General features: G+C 32.9%; 1 protein-coding gene across 1 annotated transcript in view; it reads right to left on the minus strand.

Annotated features, from left to right (window-relative positions):
- Positions 1-20,968, minus strand: part of LOC145241568 (uncharacterized) — a 148,176-nt gene extending 127,208 nt beyond the window's left edge. Inside the window, exon 1 of the mRNA XM_080104639.1 lies at positions 19,787-20,968. The gene's annotated coding sequence lies outside the window, so the exon portion shown is untranslated. The remainder of the gene's footprint in view (positions 1-19,786) is intronic.
- Between the last annotated feature and the right edge of the window lie 1,404 nt (positions 20,969-22,372).

The following is a 22,372-nucleotide window of genomic DNA, read 5'->3' on the forward strand; positions in this document are numbered from 1 at the left end:
CATGACAGTCAACGAACCGGAAGTCCAAGACTCGAGTTTCGCCCTCATTTAGGCTCATCAGTTAGACACATCCCTGAGACATCGGCCTGGGTTATTGACTGGTTGGATGGCCGCGTCCCTTGTCGAGACGAAGTAGGTTCATTTTACAGTCGGATTTCGACGCGGTTTGCTTGATCTGTGTTGGTTAATAGAAATTCTTGTGTGCGGGGCGTTTGCTCAGTTGGTAGAGTGCTTGGCTCGCATGCAAGATGCTCGGGTTTCGAATCCTGAGTTCGGATGTGTCTGATGAGCCCAAATGAGGGCGAAACTCGAGTCTTGGACTTCCGGTTCGTTGACTGTCATGGCTCTTGTGGGCTACGACGTTGTTTGGCTGTGGAATTTATTATATATATATAGTTAACTCTTCTTCTCTAATGAAAAGAAAAGTATTTCTTTCAAAACTCCGCGGATAATTTTATTTGTGTTTACTTTCCGAAAAATAAATGTTTTTAACTCTTACTAAAGTGTTTTTCAACGTATTTCATTAAATTTTTGTAATTACACACACACACACACACACACACACAAATATATATATATATATATATATATATATATATATATATATATATATATTCGTGTGCTGGAACGTTTTCATCTTAAATTCTATGCAATTATGCAGAATGTCGAAACTGTGCATAAATAGAATTCCGCGTAATAATGAAATGAAACCAATCATCTAATGAGAAACCATAAAAATATGTAATTAATAAACGCTCATTTTTCAAAGCAATATGCAAATTAGTTAACTTTCATCTAGTCGCTCATATATTTATGACTGAGTATATTAAGAAGTTCATTTTAATAATTTGTGAATAGAAAAAAAAGAGGCGAGAAAAACCTTAACTTTGGAGGTATACTAGTGTTGATTGCCTGCTCTAATTGGGACCCATCGCGGTGCACCGTGAGGATACTTCACATGCCTTCCCGCAGTGACTTAGTCCACAACACATTGCACTGTAGAGAACCTACTATTGGTTTTATAAAATTATTTTTATACAACGGCTTGAATTAAAGTTTAAAATGTAAAAGTTAAGTATCAGGATTCAATTGTACTCTAACCAGAAACAATCATTTCGAATGCGCCTCTGTCATGTCAAAGAACCTACTGTTGATTTTATATGTCTGACCTTTCGGCTTGTGCAGTGATAATTGCTTAAAATTAAGTTTAAAATGAAAAAGTCGAGTATCGTGGATCAATTGCCCCTTAAACAGAAACATTCATTTCGAACACGTTCATGTCAGATCAAAAGCACTTACGTTTGATTTATATGCCGGGCCTTTCTGCTTGTGTGATAGTAAACCTTTTCATATTCACTTGCAATGTTAGGCTGTGTAAGGTGTTAACTTTCGTCAAAATCGCCTGTTCCTTCTTTTCATAGGATTATTTCGATTATCGATATTTGTCGAAGATATTCCGATACAAAACCTATCTAAGAACCCTGATATATATATATATATATATATATATATATATATATATATATATATATATATATATATATATATATATAATGCACATTTGTGTAAAATTCTATAAAAATCGGTCCAGTCGTTTCGGAGTCCATAGGTAACGAACACACACACACACACACACACACATAATGTTCCTTTTTATGACCTACATATCTATAAAAGTGAGGATGTGTGTGAGGACACTTCTCAAACTATATATTCAACGATGTTATTATCTACAGACTAAAAAATTGGTATATAAGATATTCAGACATGTGGAAAAACTTTTTAATTGGTTTTCATTCGAAAAAAAGAACTTGAAATTTGGTATATAGGACATTCAGACATGGGGAAATGTTTTTAATCGTTTTTTATGCGGAACAACAGGCTGCTAAGAGGTTCAAATCGAAAACTTGGTACATGGGGGTGGTCGGAATTTTATCTGTTTTATAGCTTCCACGAATGCGCATGCGTGAATGGTTCACGCGATAGATTCATAATGTTAAGAATGAGTAAGTTTGAAAAAACTTTTAAATTTCATGTCAAACCGGCCTAATGGTTATCGTATTTGACTCATTGTCTTTAGGTTTTGGTTTAGATCTCAGCTAGGATTTTTTTTTTTTTTTACTTTTTTACTTACAATAAGTGATCTATTTAATACCCGCATGCACATCCCTCGGGCCAAGATCAAAGTGCAGTATCTGTTCCGGTAGATGCTGCAATCAAAGACCATATATGGGGGCAAACCCACATATAAGACCATTGCTCTTGTACCAATCAGTTATTGGTCAATGTAGGGGAAACCCTTCATACCAATTGTCACTATCCAGCTCTCCTGCCCCCCGGGGAGCTGGTTCCTCATTTCCCCAATCTCTCCACATTAAAAAAACAACAAAAAAAAACGGCATTGTGCCTAATTTGCTCAGTGGGGAAGCAAATAAATACCACTTGCATGCACATGTCTCAGTTTCTGCACGAATTAAATTATTATACAGGGTGGTCGCTAGAAAAGCGGGAAATTTGAAGGTCAGTTTAGATCATGAATAAAATGCGTGATTGCTATTTTTTTTTTATTAGTTCTCGTTGGATTTCTAGGTTAAGACGCTGCAGTGAAATGTTCGGACGACATTTTGAGTATCTATGAGTATAATCTAACATTTGTCTTTGAAAAATTTTTGTAAAACATTCTTTATAAAAATAAATCGTTGTTTGACAAATTTCCCGCTTTTCTAGCGACCACGCTGTATTTATGCGTGTTTTTTTTTTTTTTTTTTTTTTTTTTAGACCGAGCAACGCCGGGTGGCCTGCTAGTAGAATATAGATTATGGCAATGGATCTTGTATATGATAGAATGGCGATACATTAAAAATGGAATCTGTTTCTCCAAATTTAAAGCCGATTATTAACGTGCCATCAGAATGATTATTTTTAATCTTCGCTGATTGCGTAAAATTGGGAACAAAACAGACGCTCATCAGATATGATGACTTCTTGTTTTTTTTTTTTTTGTTTTTTTTTTGTTTTTTTTGTTTTTTTTTCTTGTTTTTTTTTTGTTTTTTGTTTTTTTTGTTTTGTTTTTTTTGTGTTTTTTTTTTTTTTTTATCTCCGATTTATCTGTTACGTAAAAGTACGGGAATGTATTTTCTTCTTGCAGCTGCAAATTAATGTCCGTCGAGGTTTCTGAATTTTTGAGATGAGGATTGGTTATTCGTATTATTTGGATTCATCGGACTACTGATCTCATCTTGAGTATCATTTTCACTACGTTTCGGTCGATGTAACCCCCGACCTTCTTCAGATGTATCTTGTCGAACTCGGGAATTAGAATTTCGAACGGAACCCTTTATTTACTTCACAGGGGAGGGGTGTCATGCTCTTGTTCCGTCAGCCATGACAATAAGTAATTAGCCGTTGTATTTTTCGGTCGCCCATACTGAAAATTGAACCTTCAACCTTCAGGAGAATATCACTTTTACAATTGATTTTTTTCCAAGTATCCTAATCACTGCGTCACAGATCTTTGTGGAACGTTGTGAAAATTGCACTCAAAATGAGAAGAGTATTGATTGAGATTGTCGGACTGACTTCCTCATCTTGTTTGTTAACGTCACAACGTTTCGGCCGATGCTCGATGTTGTAAGTACCCATACAGTATCAAACATGGAATCACACGCTGCTTACAACATCGAGCAGAGAAAATAAGTAGCGACACCATTACATACCACCAAGAAATGGTCAGGTTGAAGAATAGCCTCCGTCGTAACAACTACTCCGATAGCATACTATCCACCAGACGTGTTAATAGTATAAGAGAGGAGAATGAAACCCAAAAACCTCCAACGGTCTGCCTACCATACATACGAGGCATCTCCGAAAAGATTCAGAGAATATGTGCCCCCTACAACATCAGGACGGTATTCAAGAGCGAGTCAACACTCAGACGACATCTGATACGAGTGAAGGGAAGGCCCGCATGGAGGAGAAAATGACAAAAAACTGCATATACTCCTTCCCATGCAGTTGCAGAAAGGTTTACAAGGGTGAAACATGCCGCCCCCTTAAAGTAAGGGCGGAAGAACACCGAAAAGCGGTAACTAAAGAGGAGACGAAAAAATCGGGTATAGCCAACCATGTCTGGATGGAGAGGGGGGGCGCTATGGGATGAAGTAAAAATAATAAACAGAGAGAAAACTTAAAGAAACAGCTCACATTCTCGGACATAACAACCTACTGAGCAAACCAAGCATAGAGCTGAATGCAATTTGAACACCTCTGATAGAGAGAGAGAGAACCTTGAATAACAACATAGGTTTAACATTAACAAAAACCAACTAAGAATTGTCCAAGTGACATATGGCCGAGTGGTCCTAGACGTTGTATCAAAATTTACAATTACCCAAAGGTGCTGAGTTCAATCCTGAGGCAGTGAAAAAAGTAACATTCAAAACAGAGAATCAGCAACTATGTCCCAGAGCCTAGCTGGAGTCCGAACACGGTAACCCCGTAATAATAATAAAGGGTTGGGTTCGAGACTCCTAACAAACGGTTCCCCAGTTCGATACAAACAAGATGAGGAAGTCAGTCCGACAATCTCAATCAATGAAAACACCTCATCTCAAAAATATAGACAATTACTATGAGAAGAGTAGTTCGATAAATCTATCTATATAATTATAAAACTCATATGACCTTGTAACGAATGATGTAACCCACTTTCCGGTTTACGACATCCGGTTGCGCATGCGCCCATAAACATTAACCCATAACAACATAAACACAAATCGCTTCTTTTGCAGATTTTGACATGCGCACTGAAATATTAGCATTATTATTTCGAAATTATTATTTAACATGGGAAGAGTGGGGGTGTTTTGCAATTATTCTTTATTGCAACTATACTGTCGCTATTTTCTTACAACTAAACAACTTTAACCCGTTGACAAACATAAGAACAATTCTAGTAAAGCCAAGACTACTACTATTACTACTACTACTACTACTACTACTACTCTCTATCCGTCCTTTTTCCTTCCTTCCTTCTTTTTTTATTTTTTGTTTACATTTCTAGATACAAAATAGTTGTGTGAGAACAGTGAATTTGTTGACACATTTACTAATCTGTTTCAATATTAGTTTTTATTTATTTAGGTTTTATTTATTTATTTATTTATTTTTTTGCTTCGGGTTTTATTAATTTTTTTTTTTTTTTTTTAGATTTTAAGCTTCTATAACTTGGTTGAAGGATTCCAATATGGGTTTTTCATTCTTATATTTCTCATCGGTAGGTTCATGTTTTTGCTGCTAAATGTAGGAAAATCATGTTTAATTTTCGATTTTTTGAGCGATTATTCGGAAAAATAGGTAACTTTACACGAATAGGGAGTTTTTTTTTCATGTTTTAGTGATCCGTCTATGATTTTTCATTTTAATATATTTTCATGGAAATGTTTCTGTTATGTTAAAAAAAACAAAAAAAAAAAACTATTTTCTTTACGCCACAAGTGTCACGCTCATACATGAATTCCATAGCTAATATAACATACTGACCGAACGGGTCACGGGTAGTCTAGTCTAAATATAAAACCGTAGTTCGTCGAGATTAGGTCAGTTTTATTCATGGGATTTTTGTTTAAATAAAAGTCTTTAATAAAACAATACGAAGTTATTCCCCAATCCAATACTATATAAAAGACAGTTGTTTGTTTGTTTGTTTGTTTGTTTGTTTGTTTGTTTGTGCGCACACGTTAATATTTGTCCAGCTATAAGTAAAAAAAAAAAAACAAACAAACTACAAAACAAACTCCAACAAAATTAGTATATCCTTGATCGGCGTTGCCCTGGATGAATAATACGTATAATTGAAAAGAAATATCCGGAACTGTCTTCCAGCTGACTGTTTTCCTCCTACCTATAACTTCGATCATTTTGAGACTTAGATCAATAAGTCCTTCGTATTTTTGTGCTAATCATTTTTGTGATTTTTTTTTAGCTCCTTACATCAAGTGGCTTTATGCCTTGTCTATAAGTATAAGTGTACTCATGTTGATACAGTCAGGGAAATAGCGAGCAGAAAGGAAAAAAGCTATTTGAGTAGAAAGCTCCAAAGTCGCCTCTTACTTTTACTCCTTTTCTTTCACTGTCTCCTCCTCCCCTTCTATTTCTTACATCCCTCCTCATACTCTCACTCCTCTTCCCCTCTATTCTATTTCTCTTCAACTTATCTGAATTTCTTTATTATATGAAGAGCAAATTTATGTTTGTATATCCAGCTGAAACAAAAATAATACACAACAAACACCCAACAAGTTAGTATTTTTTATTTATTTATTTATTTATTTTTCTGATCTTCTATTTGTCTGTCACGTAAAAGTACGGGAACGTTATTTCTTCTTGCAGCTGAAAATAATGTCCGTCGAGGTCAGTTTTATTTATGGGATCTTTTCATGTGTTTGTCGGCATATAAATCATTCTATCACTTCAGAAAAGTACCCACTTTCAAATGCAATGTTCAGACTGAAATCTTAGTGTCCTTCAGTCGAAATGAATGTGTTTCTCTCATTCCCCTACCATGACAATACTGATACAGTTAGGACCTAAAAAATGATTTAAGACAACATGGTCTCTAAAAAATATACACATTCTAACGGTTGTGATCGGAGCAACTGGACTAATGAAAAAAAAAATCATAAGAAATACTTGGAGCCCCTTGATATCTTGAAACTAACAAAAGTAAAATAATAAAATAAAAAAAATAGAGAGAGGCTAGTTACGTTTCTTATGCGTGAAAGAGGATACAAGGACGAAAAAAGATCACCACTTACTAGATTGCGAAGTCGATTTAAATTCATCAGTTCGCATCTTGAGTGTCATTTTCACAACGTTTCGGTCGATGTAACCCTCGATCTTGTTCAGGTGTATATTCTCGAACTCGGGAATGTTTCTGTCGAACTCGGGAATTTGAACAGAATTTCGAACGGAACCCTTTAGGGGGTAGCATGCTCTTGTTCCATCAGCCATGACTGGATAGAGGTATTAATTACTTAAGAACAACATGGTCTCTAAAAGAAATACACATTCTACCGGTTGTGATAGGAGCAACTGGCCCAATGAAAAAAAAAACAAGAAACACTTGGAAAGAATTCCTGGAAGACCAAGCTGTAACAAAATACAGCTAGCAGCCATAAAGGGAACAAAAAAAAGCCCTCGGATATAAATTTAAATCATAATGAAATCAAGTGTCCGCCCTGGACGGAACCCCTTGATATCTTAAAACTAACAAAAGTAAAATAATAAAGTAAGAGAGGAATGGGCTGGGTGAAGAGGAAAAAATTAGATGAGGAGGTTAAATTTTGCCCCAGGCAATGCCGGCTATCTCTGCTAGTTTATTTATAAATAGCAGTTGCTTGTATGTGTGTATGTGTGTGTATGTTTGTATGTGCGTGTATGCATAGTCACGTTGACATACCGGTTCTCGTCAGATCACCGAAGTTAAGAAACGTTAAGCCTGGCTAGTACCAGATGGGTGACCATTTGGGAATTCTAGGCGCTGTTTGTGCTTTCGGCTTATCTCGGCGTTGTTTCCAGTCACTCTGAACCACCACTTGCCACTGGTATTTAATAATGTCAACTCAGGAGAGGTGTGGTTGGAGAATGCGCAACTCTTGCCACAAAAATTTCATGCGCAGGCACACTTGCAGTGGGTATCCATAGTCTGTCAAGACTGAAGCAAGCCATTTGTATGTGTGTGTGTCTGTGTGTATATGTGTATGTGTGTATCCAGTTAAAAGTCAAAAACTACAAAAGAAACGCCAACAACGTTGGCATGTTCTTGATCGGCGTTGCTCCGGATAAATAATATCTAAAAGCAAAAACAGATATAAAGTATTACAAAATAAAAAATAAATTAAAAAACGGGATACACTAATTGTCTAAAATAACAATACGTATAATATCACGTTCAAACCTAAGAGACATTTCCTCTGCTTTCAGAGAGAAAGCTTCTTCAAGCGAACGTGCTTCCAAGATCTTCCGGTGATATGTCAAATGCGCATGATGAAGAATAGTGAATGAGTCAGTGTTAAAGTTCGTGTCACATGCCGAGTTTTTAAGCAAATTTTCAGCTTTAGAAGTTTTTTTTCTAACACACTGAATCGCTATTTATTTTTTTTAGAACGTATCGTCTCCCATTTTATTTTAAACGCATCGTCTCTTATTTCACTCAATTTTATTAATAAAATAAAAGGAAACCCCTTGATCCAGTTTGCGAAAAGTGAGGGCGAAACCGGTCAGCTGGCCTCCCTCATTAATTTTTATTTATTCATTTATTATTTTTTTCCTCGTTTCTCACTTTTAATCATGAAAATCAAAACGTGTTTTCCTGTCATAATTGCAATAATATATATATATATATATATATATATATATATATATATATATATATATGTGTGTGTTATTGTTTTTGTGATACGTTTTGAATGAATTCAATTGTTTACGAAAGTGCATTTTTACCTAAATGCGAGTTGGGAATAATTTTCCCTTTAACCAGTTTGGTACCCCCACATGGGGAGCGGTATTTATAATATTTTTTAAGATATAGTTATCCACTGACACGTGTTTCGTCGTCTACGACTCATCAGAGTGGCTGAATCTAGTGAGATTCGTAATCGGGACCCTGCGGTAATGGACCTAAACCCTTTATCTACGCGTCCATCCCGCTCAACTCTCTAGATGCATCACGATTTATTTAGATGTTATTTGTTTTTGTTTTTGCGACAGGTTTTAAATGAATTCAATTGTTTACGAAAGTGCATTTTTACCTAAATGCTAGTTGGGAATAACTTTCCCTTAAACCAATTTGGTACCCCTACATGGGGAGCGGTATATATACTATTGTCGTGTCAGTGGATAATTATATTTAAAAATATATATATATATATACAGCTCCCCATGTGGGGTTACTAAATCGGTTTTTGACCAGAACTTTGGCTGTTAAGGGGGCAAAGTTCAATAATTTGACCTTTAAGAACTCTACTAAACTCCTCCGACAATTTTGGGTCTAAACACTTGAAATTTTAGATATAGGTTCCTTGGGCAGGGATCTAACTTAATAACTCGATTTGAGCCCAAAACAATAAATTTTGAGGGGTCATAATAGGGGTCAAAATTAAGAAAAAAAGACCTTTTTTTTTTTTTTTTTTGCTCAGCATACACCTCCAAACACCCGGGCAACGCCGAGCACCTATGCTAGTTATCTATAAAAGTGAACGTGTCTGTGTATCTGTGTGTGTGTCTGTCTGCGTGTGTACATTTCCCTACGCAATAACTCTGTCAATTTTTAGTCTACAGACTCAAAATTTGATATACAGAGTACTGAGATTTGGGAAAATCTATGTGATCGGTTTTCGGCAAGAAATTTGGCTGTTAAGGGGTTAAAGTTCAACGATTTGACCTTTGAGAACTCTACCAAACTCCTCCGACAATTTTGGGTCTAAACACTTGAAATTTTAGATATAGGTTCCTTGGACATGGATCTAACTTAATAACTTGATTTGAACCCAAAACAATAAGTTTTAGGGGGTCATAATAGGGGTCAAAGTTTAAAAAAATTACCGCTGCAGTCTTTACCAAATTACTCAGACAATTTCTGGTCTAAACATTTGAAATTTTACATAAAGGGTATTCAGAGATAGGGCAAGCTCTTTCCATCAGTTTGGGTCGAAAAATTTTAAGTACCAATATATAAATGTATGTATGTATGTATGTATGAATGTCTGCCTAAAACTTTCGACAGAGGCGACGGATTTTACCAAGATCAGTATCGTTTTAAAGTTTGACCTTTCATACGAAACAGAAAAATTGGTTAAAAACAGTACTATCTTCACCTTCAACTAGGCACTTTTTTACAGTATCGTTTTAAAGTCCGGCCTTTCAGACGACAAATATCGAAAAATTGGCAAAAAAGATTAATATCTTCACCTTCAACTGAGAATTTTTCTACAGGAGGAGGGTCGCTTTTTCGCCGATATTTTTGAAAGTCATCCTCTCCTTTTGATTGTCTAGCCTTCATTTTAAAAAATGTCACTTTCGGATAGGCGGTGGTTGTAACAGCATAGATGTCAGGTTTTTCCCCGTTCTTTTGCTCCTTCGCGGTACGTGTTCGAGCCTGCCTTCGTACTACCACTTTTTTTGTTGTTGTTGTTTTTTGCTCAACAGACACATTCAAAAACCCGGGCAACACCGGGCTGAAATGCTAGTCTATATATCTATAAAAGTGAACGTGTCTGTGTAAGTGTTAAGGGGTCATAATAAGGTGCAAAGTACAAAAAAAAAGTGACCGTTTTTTTTTTTTTTTTTTTTTTTTTTTTTGCTCAGCATACACCTCCAAACACCCGGGCAACGCCGGGCACCCATGCTGGTACATATATATATATATATATATATATATATATATATATATATATATATATATATATATATATATATATATATAAAGATATAAATTCAAAATAAATAAACCGCTACCATATATATAATATATTATATATATATAATATATTATATATATGACATATTATATATATGATATATTATATATATGATATATTATATCTATGATATATATTATGGTGCTAGTGCAGAAAGTGATCCGCGTTATTTTTTTAATCGTATTTCCAAGCTTAATTGAAGTTTTATGGTATATTTTTTTATTCAATTGTAAGGTTATACAAAACACCCTCCCCTCCCGACGTTAAAAATGGCTTTTTTAAATAATAACGTTATTATTTACGTCCGGATCACTCTCTGCACTAGTAGCTATATATATATATATATATATATATATATATATATATATATATATATATATATATATAATATATTTATATATAATATATTTATATATATAATATATTTATATATATATAATATATTTATATATATATAATATTTATATATATATAATATTTATATATATATATATAATATATTTATATATATATAATATATTTATAATATATTTATATATATAATATATTTATAATATATTTATATATATATATATAATATATATTATAATATATTTATAATATATATATAATATATTTATATATATATATATAATATATTTATATATATGTATAATATATATATATAATATATTTATATATATATATAATATATATGTAATATATTTATATATATATATTTATATATATAATATATTTATATATATATGTAATATATTTATATATATATTATATATTATATATAAATATATATATATTATATATTTATATATATAATATATTTATATATAATATATTTATATATAATATATTTATATATAATATATTTATATATATATAATATATTTATATATAATAAATTTATATATATAATATATTTATATATAATATATTTATATATATAATATATTTATATATAATATATTCATATATATAATATATTTATATATATATATAATATATTTATATATATATAATATTTATATAGATATTTATATATATATAATATATATAATATGTATATATATAATATATTTATATATATAATATATTTATATATAATATTTATATATATATATTTATATATATAATATATATATAAGATTTATATGTATTTATATATATAATATATATATAATATTTATATACATTTATATATATAATATATAATATTTATATATATTTATATATAATATATATAATATTTATATATATTTATATATATAATATATATATATATAATATTTATATATATTTATATATATAATATATATATAATATTTATATATATATTTATATATATAATATATATAATATTTATATATATATTTATATATATAATATTTATATATTTATATATATATTTATATATATAATATATATATATATAATATTTATATATATGTATATAATATTTATATATATATAATATTTATATATATAAATATAATATATATATATAATATATTTATATATATAATATATTTTAGGCACCGCCAAAAATGGCCGCAAAATGAAGTTGTTGTTGTTTTTTAAAACTAAATTACATTTATTAAAATCCATTATTTCTGAGTAACTTTTTTTTTTCCAGAAAGATAAAACCCTGAATTTTATCATATAGAAAACAGAATAATGTAAAACTTTTTCTACTATTTTTAATTAAATTTTAAATGTTAAATTTTCCCAAAAAGTTAACAATTGACATTTTTTGTCTTGCACAAAAAACGTACTTAAATATTAAAAAAAAAAAGGTTTTTGAAATAATTAATTTATTTATTTATTGTCTAACTAAGATTTAGGATGATTTTCTAAGAGAATATGCAAAAATATTATAATATAAGTATCTGAATTTCAAATAATTCCACTTATTCATATAGGTAACCAAATATTTCGCGTCCATGTAGAGTCGAGATCGACTCTGTTTACGTTTGCGGATTATAAGAAGAAAACTATGGAAGAACAAACAGGCCAAAAAAACTTATTTTTCAGTGACGAAAATTTCAATGTATTATAAAGCTGAGGCTGGCCAGTACCAGATGGGTGACCATTTGTATGAGTTTGGTTTTTAATGTGTATGTGTGTGGGGGCCAGACTCCTCAAAATGGGGGGGGGGGCAATTTAAAGCAGAATAAAAAAAAATTATTTCAGCGCGTTTGGTCCACCGTAGTCGAAAGGCGGCAAACGTTTTCAAACGGAATCGAAAAAAATGATGCTATTTTTAACACAAAGGGCACAACATTTATCGAATTTTTTTTTTTTGTATCGATTATTCAAAGCATGCCCTGTTTAATAATGATCATGCATTATTCGGCTCGCTAAAAAAAAATTGTTAATTTATTTATCAAAAATTTTAAAATGGCTTTTTTCGTATAAATATTAAAATTTTTTTTTTGTTGTTTTGCTTAACTTAAATTAATTATTTTACTTAACATATTCACCGAATTTCACACTTCAAAACTCAAAAGCGGGATAGTTAACACAATCGAAGTTCTGATATTCAGGCGTCAAAATAAGGTATGCAAACAATTTTTTTTTTTTTTTTTTTAATCTATAATTCTGTCCCTTACAACAACACAATATGTTTTGGTCAGTTTCAGATGATTATTTTAAGCATATTTGTTCCCACTTCAAAACAAGGGGTGGTTTTGTAAGCAAAAAAAAATATATATATAAATATCTTTTATGAAAAATAAGTACACTGTTATAAAGTTCATTCTTCTCCTAATAATCGCTGAAAATTTCGTATTGATCGGATAATTACCTGATTTTTGGTAGATTTTTAAAAAGACGGTCCGTCAAAAAGTACTGACCTGCCCCCCCCCCCAATTTTGGCGGTGCCTAATATATTTATATATATGTATAATATTTATATATATAAATATAATATATATATATATAATATATTTATATATATAATATATTTATATATATATATATATAATATATATATAATATATATATATTATATATATATAATATATAATATATATATATATATATAGATAGATAGATTTATATATATATATATATATATATATATAATACTTAAAAATAAAATAAATATATAAAATAAAAATAAATAAATATAAAGATATAAATAGATACGCTTATATATTTGCTCACGATTTCCCCCCCACCTCTCTACCGGAAGTAAAAAAAGACCAACCAAGTAACATGGTGGACCGGACTGACTTGCTGCATTCCACAGTTGCTGTCATTTTTACTATACACGTTTGCTTTGCCTTGACGTATATTAGCGCCGGCGCCGAAATCCTATCTAATTACTTTACATACAAAACAATTCACGGCTCGACTTTCAATTCTTCTGCTTGTATTTCGATCGTCAATGGAGTCTTCATTCTGCTGCTCTCGTCCATTCCAATTATCGCCACCTGCTTCATAAACATCCCCTTGCTGAAATGCACCGGTATTATTACTGCCCTCAGTTTTTTGGTGAACCTAATCGGCGGTGTCTGGCTAGTCCTGTTGAAAGATCCGCTTGGTCAGCACGCTGGCGCCATGATACAATCAATGAGAAATTCTACGCTGTCCCACGCCGCATGGAACTTGCTACAGAGTGACTTCAGATGCTGCGGAATCTGGAATTCCACCGATTGGGAAGCTGTACTCGGACCGAACACATACCCGGATTCTTGTTGCATCGACGTGTACCCTTACTGCGGAACCGACAATTATGATTCGAATATTTTGGAGGACGGATGTCTCCAATCGTTCGATGACTGGCTTAGTTATAATCGATACTGTCTTGGCGTCGTATTGATAAGCGTCGCTTGTTTTAATGTTGTGTTTCTTGCTTTTCCAATCACAGTGGAGATACTTTTTCGTTCTTTGACTCGTTTATCATACTATTAAGTTCCGACGCGATTGATTGAATCTTTATAAGACTTGTTTTTATAGAATCACTCCCGGTGAACCAAGTGAAACGAATAATTGCATTTGAATTGACGGTTAGAATCTTAAAATGATCTCCTGGTTTTAATCTTCGAGACCGCCGATGGATGTCTGACATTCGGTAGCATGCTTATTTTCAGTTATAAGGATTTTTTTTTTATTTATTTATTTATATTTTTTTTTTGTTTTTTTTTGTTAAACACTAAAACTTGTAATCGAACAGAATAGTGTCATTGTGACCTAGAGGACCAAATGTAAACTTTCCTTTTTAAAAAGTTGATTTATAGGTGTTTTTGGTACGGTACGAACAAATATCAGTTAAATTTGCCGCCGGCAAGTAACTTTTATATTCCTATGTTTTTATCTAATAATTTAAAGTGGCCGCCATTATATATTTTTTTATTTTTTATTTTTTTTTGTGGGTGTTGCATAAAACGCATACTCCAAGCAATACAGAACCCCCCCTCTCTCTCTCTCTCTCTCTCCATGTTAAGAATGGCGACCAGTAAAAACGATGAGTACATTGGATAATGAAGGTATTAATATCATAGTAACTACTTACCGGTGATAAATTTAACTCTTATATTCGTTCATACAAGACCCGGATATTCCTAGAAAACAACTTTAAGGGCGAGTTTCATTTCTTCCTCTAATGCATATTGGTCCAAAATAGTTAACACTCGCTGATTCGAAAACCATAAAATCTTTTTTATACCGAACGTATTTAGAATCGGTTCTGCATCAAACTCGTGGAATTACGTTTTTACGATTTTTCATTTCTGAAATGCGTCTTGTCGACATTTAATTTAATATTGTCGCTGCGATTACATGTCGAATGTCGAAAACGTATGAGTTTGTAAACGTTAAAACTTTGCGAAAGAATTTGGTTCTTAGTGCGTTTTATATATATTATGCAATATAAATTCCTGTTATTCAGCTAAACATAACTTCGAAAGTTTCATTTTCTTTCGAAATGCAATTTTCCCAGGCTGAAATCTTAGTATATACTATAATACTACTCTATTTCTCTTATTGAGCACTTTTTCTAGGCACCGGAGTTTCATTAGATTAATATAAAGGAAACTACAGTAAAATATATATATATATATATATATATATACACATACTATGGAATTTATTTTCAGTTATTTTGCCTTTATTTATACCAGTCTTAATTTATGAAGCTCAATGTAATTACAGAGCATATAACAAACAAATGACAAAAGTCTATATTCCAAATATCATGCTGTTGCCCATCTTACAATTCAACGCACTATTAGTGGAATAAATTGTAAGATGGTCAACATATTGAAATTTGGAATTAGACTTGTCATTTGTTTGATAGGTCTAAGGTAATGATTTAAGGAAGTTCTATGTAAACTCCAAGAATTAATATGATCAATTAATGTATGTACGATCGTTTCCGAGCTGATGCAACTTTTTATTAAAACAGTCTCCTAATCAGCACAGGGATTAGACACTAAATATAATATTGAAATCTCGAATCGAAACGCGAAGATGATAAACTTTTTTTTATGCTCCAAACACTGAAACTTGTCTAGGAATTATCAAGTGTTAACTCTTCAGAATTTTACCCGAATGTCATTTGAATCCGTCGCTCCCGACTAAGGATTAGTGTTGGGGTTGAAGCACATGGTTCTCCGGGTACTCGAAAAATACAAAAAGCACTCAATTAAAAACTGGAGTGATTTTCTATAAATAGATATTTAAGCCCCTTCCCTAAATACTTTGAAATAACTGCGTTATTATTTAAATTGTCTTCAGCGATTAACTTGATTTTTTTGTAACACAATTTTAAATGTAATCGTCCATTTATTTTTTTTTATTTTTTTTTTTTTTTGCGGGTGGGGGGGTAACAAAACTTTGTTAGAGTTTGTATTACTGTACACATAGATTCGAAAAAGTTGTCAAAAAACAAATATATAACAAATGTTATCAAAGGCAAGGTAAGTTACTTTTCTGCCAAACTGGATATATTTTTTGTGTTTTTATTCAATGTAACATATTTATTCAGCTCGAAAAACATAGTGTTTACCGATGTATTCGAAAATTCAAGATGGCGTCTCACACCCTCTTTAACACCGTAAGTATGGAAAAAGGTGTTATAAATAAAAAAAAAAACTATACAAAATACTATTAAAAACCCGCCGAATATGTCAACCTATGTCACGGTAACATATTGAGCGAGTTTTTAACAGTATTTTATCCGGTTTTTTATTTATAACATCTTTTCCCACACTTACCGTGTTAAAGAGAGAATAAGACGCCATCTTGAATGTTCCAATTCATCGGTAAACACTGTATGGTTTTCGAGCTGAATAAACATGTTACATTGAATAAAAACATGAAAAATATATCCAGTTTGGTAGGAAAGTAATTTATCTTGCCTTTGATAACATTTATTTGTTATATATTTGTTTTTTGACAACTTTTTCGAATCTGTGTGTACAGTAATACAAACCCCTTTGTTAAATTTTCCGAACAAAACTGACTGGCTCTTCTCTCCTTAAAGTTCGTTCGAAATAAAATGTTAAGAATTTGAGTTTTCTATTCCTGGTCTTTTTCTTTCTAAAAGTGGTAAAGCCTAGAATGGTGGAACCTAAAAACAAACTAACCTGTATATTTCTAACGTCTAGAAACCGACACATTGAAACCATTCATTTCAATGGCGGTTCGCATTTTTCAAAATGGTAGCTTAACTTTTTATTCCTATCACCTCATCAAACAAGGTATATTGCTAATTGGACTCGAGGGCTAAGGAAGGGGGTGGGATTTTGCTGCTTGTTAGGGGTATCTACGTCGAGAAGGGGGGGGGCAGAAGTGCTACGGGTTCGTCACAGCATATTCCATTAAAGTACTTGTATAATTGGCACAAGGATTCAATATTGCGGCGATGGGACAGAGGTTGGAGCTTGGCCGATAGTGCGGAATCTATTAGGTTTGGAGATTTTTAACCCCTATTTAAGAGTGAGACTATCGGTAGATGCACCAGATGTGGCAACGATACTCCATGCATGGGCGAATGGTGTCGAGGTATATAATACTTACAGTAATTTTCTAGCACAGTAGAGGGAGCCTACTTTCTTTACAGCAGCCTCCATGCTGACAAGATGGTAAAAAGTATTAGGTTGATGAGGAAGATTTTGTGGAACTTAAGAACGTTGACTACAAGATAAACAAAATATTCGCAGTTTTATTTCGATCCAAGGTAGGCCGAAAAGTTGCTGAAACAGCTCGCAATATTAAAGAAGCGTTTGGCTCGAATCACTGCTGAACACGCAGCACAATGGTGGTTTAAGAAATTTCATGGTGGCGACGAGAGTCTTGAAGATGATGAGCGTAGTGATCGGCCATCGGATGTTGACGACGATCAATTAAGAGCCTTAGTTGAAGCCAATCCATACACGACTGTTCGAGAACTTGCTTCTGAATTAGACGTAACGTATACGACGATTTCCAACCACTTGAGAGATTGGAAAGACAAAAATAAATTGGTGCCTCACAAATTGAACGACAACCAAAAGAAACATCATTATGAAGTGTCATCTTCCCGTCTTTTACACAAGAACGACCCGTTTCTCGATCTTTCGATGAAAAGTAGGTTCTTTATGACAACTGGCGACACGCAGCTGTTAGACGCTGACGAAACTGCACGACACTTCCTTAAGCCAGAGTTGCACCAAAAGGTTATGCTGACCGCGGTCTCTATTACCTTTTTTTAAATTTTTTTATTTTAAATTATTTTCTAAGTTTATTTGAATCTTATGGACGAAGTTGAAAAACTTGTATTAATCCAGGTTAGATATGTGTTTGTGTTGTGTGTGAGAGTAAAAATAAGCTTATTTTCACGCGGAAAAATGTCCTCCCAAAAATAAAGAAAAACGTTATAAATCTATCTATCTACCTGTTCATATCATCTATCCAAACAGCAGTAAAGATAGTCTTCCTAGAAAATGATTAACGTATTTTCAACCCATTGTTGTCCTCTGTCAGTTATAGTATCCGTGTTTCTATTATTCAGTACTCACTTGGGGTTCTCACACAAGTTATTATCAGCGATTGCTCATTCATAATAGCCAGTGGCGTTCTTCAGAGACTGAGTGACAACAAGTCTCCACAGATTTCCAGTACTCTCCACTTCTTTCGATAATCATTGAACACTACCATAAACGTTACGTTGGAGTAGAAAGAGAGTAGCAACGTCATTTCAGCAGGAACGACATCCACCACTAGACTACAAAATCATTTTGTATTTTGTCAAAAGAGAAAATAAAGCTGTATTCCACGTGTACGTAGAATATTTCATATGGAGTCAGGTACTTTCTGGAGCAGTAGAATGATGTAAACATTTTCCCGGCGAATTGGCAACAGATCGAATACATGTCTGCCATTTTTGATCTGGAGTGAAAGTCAGTTTTAAGAGCGTATCTTTACGTATGTGTGTGTGTGAATGTGTATCTGTGTGTGTGTGTGTGTGTGAATGTGTCTGTGTATCTGTGTGTGTGTGTGCATTTGTGTGTGCCTGTGTGTATGTCTATATGTGTGTGTGTGTAAGCGTGTCTGTTAATGTGTGTGTCAGTGTGTGTCTGCGTTTGTGTGGGTCTGTGTATGTGTATCTGTGTGTGTGTCTGTGTGTATCTTTTTGTGTGGGCGAATTCGTTCCTTATAGACTCCGAAAGGGGTAGGTCGTTTTTTTTTTTAATTTGATACAAATATACGTTATGTGTCGATTGTGATTTGATAGGTTTTTTTTATCTCGGAATACATCTGATAAGTATCGAATATCGAAATAATCCGATTGAAGAAGGAACCGTCCGATTTTGACCAAAGTTAACACCGTTAAACCGCCTAACATCACAAACGCATTTCAGAAGTTTTATCACTGCACCAGTAGAACCTAAAAAATCAACAGTAGGTTCTTTGTTAAAACAAGGGTGCGTTTGAAATGAATGTTTCTGTTTAAAGCACAATTGAAGGATAATACTTGACTTTTGCATTTGGAACTTTAATTCAAGCCATGCATAAAATAATTGTATGAAATCAACAGTAGGTATTCGCCAGTGCAATGCAGTGTGGATTATGTCACTGCGAACTTTCCTTCTAATGCACTGCGATGGGTCCCCGATTAGAGCAGGCAATCCCCAGATTTCCAGTAATTCCAGTATATTTGATTGAAAAATGGGCAATTTAAATGATTTCGATGACAATGAAAATATTGGAAGTGCAGAACATTTGTTGATTATCATTTAATCTCGAACAACGTCAGGGCACCTTGCTAGTTCTTTATAAAATGTCATCATTTATTTATTAATTAAAATAAAATATACTCTTCTCACCTTGAGCGTTATTCACATAACATTTTGGCTGATGTAACCTTCGGCCTTCTTCAGGTGCATCTTATAAAACTCGAGAATCTTTCTGCCGAACTCGGGAATCTTCACGAAATTTAAAATGGAACTCGTTATTTAATCAACGGGTATAACATGTTCTATTCCTGTCAGCCATGCTACCCACCCCGTGGATTAAATAATAAGTTCTGTTCAAAATTCCGTTCACATTCTTGAGTTCGACAGACAGATCCCCGAACTCGACAAGAAGGTCGGATAGTGTTCGAACGTTGTGCGAAAAACACTCGAGTTGAGAACAGTAGCCAAAATAATCCAATTGATTCGAATCGTCAATACTCTTCTAAAAAAAAATTCAGAAATTAAAATAAGGTCCCATGTCTCCACCGAATTTAAAGGTTGCTTGCCTCTAACCGCTGCCATAGCAATTATGACCTTCATTTGGTTGCGATGCTACTTGTCCGCGTCTCATGTCTCATTCTCCACCCGACAAATATTTCAACCGTACATTAATATCACTATTCTTCCATTTTTTTTTTTTTTTATATCAGACGACAAAAGACAAAAGGTTACAATACAACTTTGTTGCACTAACGCAAAACTTTCATGTCACGTGACACAAATCTTAAACGCTGATTGGTCATCTCAAATGACATTAAATCCAATTACCTATTTTTTTTTATTATTATTGTTGACATTAATACGATTTTAGGTTGACTTTTATTGCCTCTTTTTTTATTTTATTTATTTTTTATTCATTTTTTATTTATTTATTTATTTATTTATTTATTTATTTATCTGTCATTTTGCGTTGTCTCTCTGCCATTTTGATTTTAATCTCGTCTTTTTTTAGTTTTGGTGTTTGGTATTTGTCCTAATCTCTGTTGCTGGACATTTTTTTTTTTTTAATCTGTGGTTGGTTGGTTGGTTGGTTGGTTGTTTTACGGCATATCAACCTTTTTCAGGTTATTTAATGCCGAATCCAAAGATTTAAGAAAAAATTTTTTAATAGAATATATTTGTTGTTTTCACGTCGGTTTCTATTTAACCCATAGTTGGGACCCTAACAGGTACTACCACTCCGGGTCAGAGTAGACCTGGGAGCAATGGTAATTAAAGGGTGGCTCCACACTCCCCAAAGCCCACAAGCTGGGGCCTCACCACTGGATATAGTTTAAGGTCATATCCAGGACCCCCATTGAGGGACTTTATGGAGACGCCCTGATATCATTGTATCTTTTTTGTTCAAACTGCAAAAGCATTCATCAAAGCTAGCAGGGACGCCCGGCGTTGCTAGGTCGTAAAATACGCTTAAATATGATATTTTAATTCATGCAGATTTCGTATATATAATTATAGGGTCAATTTACTATCGATTCTTATATATTATACAGTTGTGATTTTAAAAATAAAAAAAAAATATGTCCATATAACTTTGGTGCATGAGCTGGAATCGAAACCGAAACCAAAACTTATACAGGGTGACCCCCCAAAAAACGTAATATCTACATTATTTATTCACCGATTGCCCTTATTTTACAGGATATGGAAAAATTAACGACCGTGAGTACACCAAGACCCCAGTGGAAGCTGGGACAAAGAATACACTGTGTTAAATTTCGTTCGGACAAAACACTAAGAACCAGGGCCTAATTAGAGTTGGGGCCCGTTTTTTTTTAATTTTTTTTCATCCTGTATATATATATATATATATATATATATATATATATTTGTTTTTTCAATATAATTATCCACTGACACGTGTTTCTTCGTCTACGACACATCAGAGTGGCTGAATCAAGCGTGATTCGAAATCGGGACCTCATGGTAAGAAACCTAAACTTTTACGATTGGACCACCTCGCACGCCTGTTTGGATATATCGCGATTTACGTAGATGTTATTTTATTTGTTTTTATTTTTGCGGTACGTTTTGAATGAATTCAGTTATTTATACGAAAGTGCATTTTTACCTAAATGCGAGTTGGGAATAATTTTCCCTTTGACCAATTTGGTGCATCCAAATGGGGAGGGGCGTATATATTGTTAGGTAAAAATTCAATTTCGTATAAATAATTGAATTCATTCAAAACGTATCGCAAAAAACAAAACCAAATGATATAACATCTACTTAAATCCCGATATATCCAAACGGTCATGCGAGGTAGTCCAATGATAAGAGTAAAGGCTTCTTACCATGAGGTCCCGATTTCGAATCTCGCTAGATTCAGCCACTCTGATGACGAAACACGTGTCCGTGGATAATTATATTTGAAAAACAATGCGAGTTGGGAATAATTTTCCCTTTGACCAATTTGGTACCTCCAAATGGGGAGCGGCATATATATTGTTAGGTAAAAAACATATCGTAAAAACAAATGAAATAACATATATATATATATATATATATATATATATATATATATATATATATATATACGAGCAAACAGTTAATAAAACATGTTAAAAACACTTTGAAATGAGTTAAAAACATATTTAATCTGAAAAGGAAACACTAGATAAGTGGATAGTCCTTAATTCGCGGAGTTTCGAAGAAATACTTTCCTTCTCATCAGAG

Source organism: Euprymna scolopes, chromosome 20 (genome assembly GCF_053919585.1).
Source record: "Euprymna scolopes isolate OS-2025 chromosome 20, ASM5391958v1, whole genome shotgun sequence".
NCBI classification, from domain to species: Eukaryota; Metazoa; Mollusca; class Cephalopoda; order Sepiida; family Sepiolidae; genus Euprymna; species Euprymna scolopes.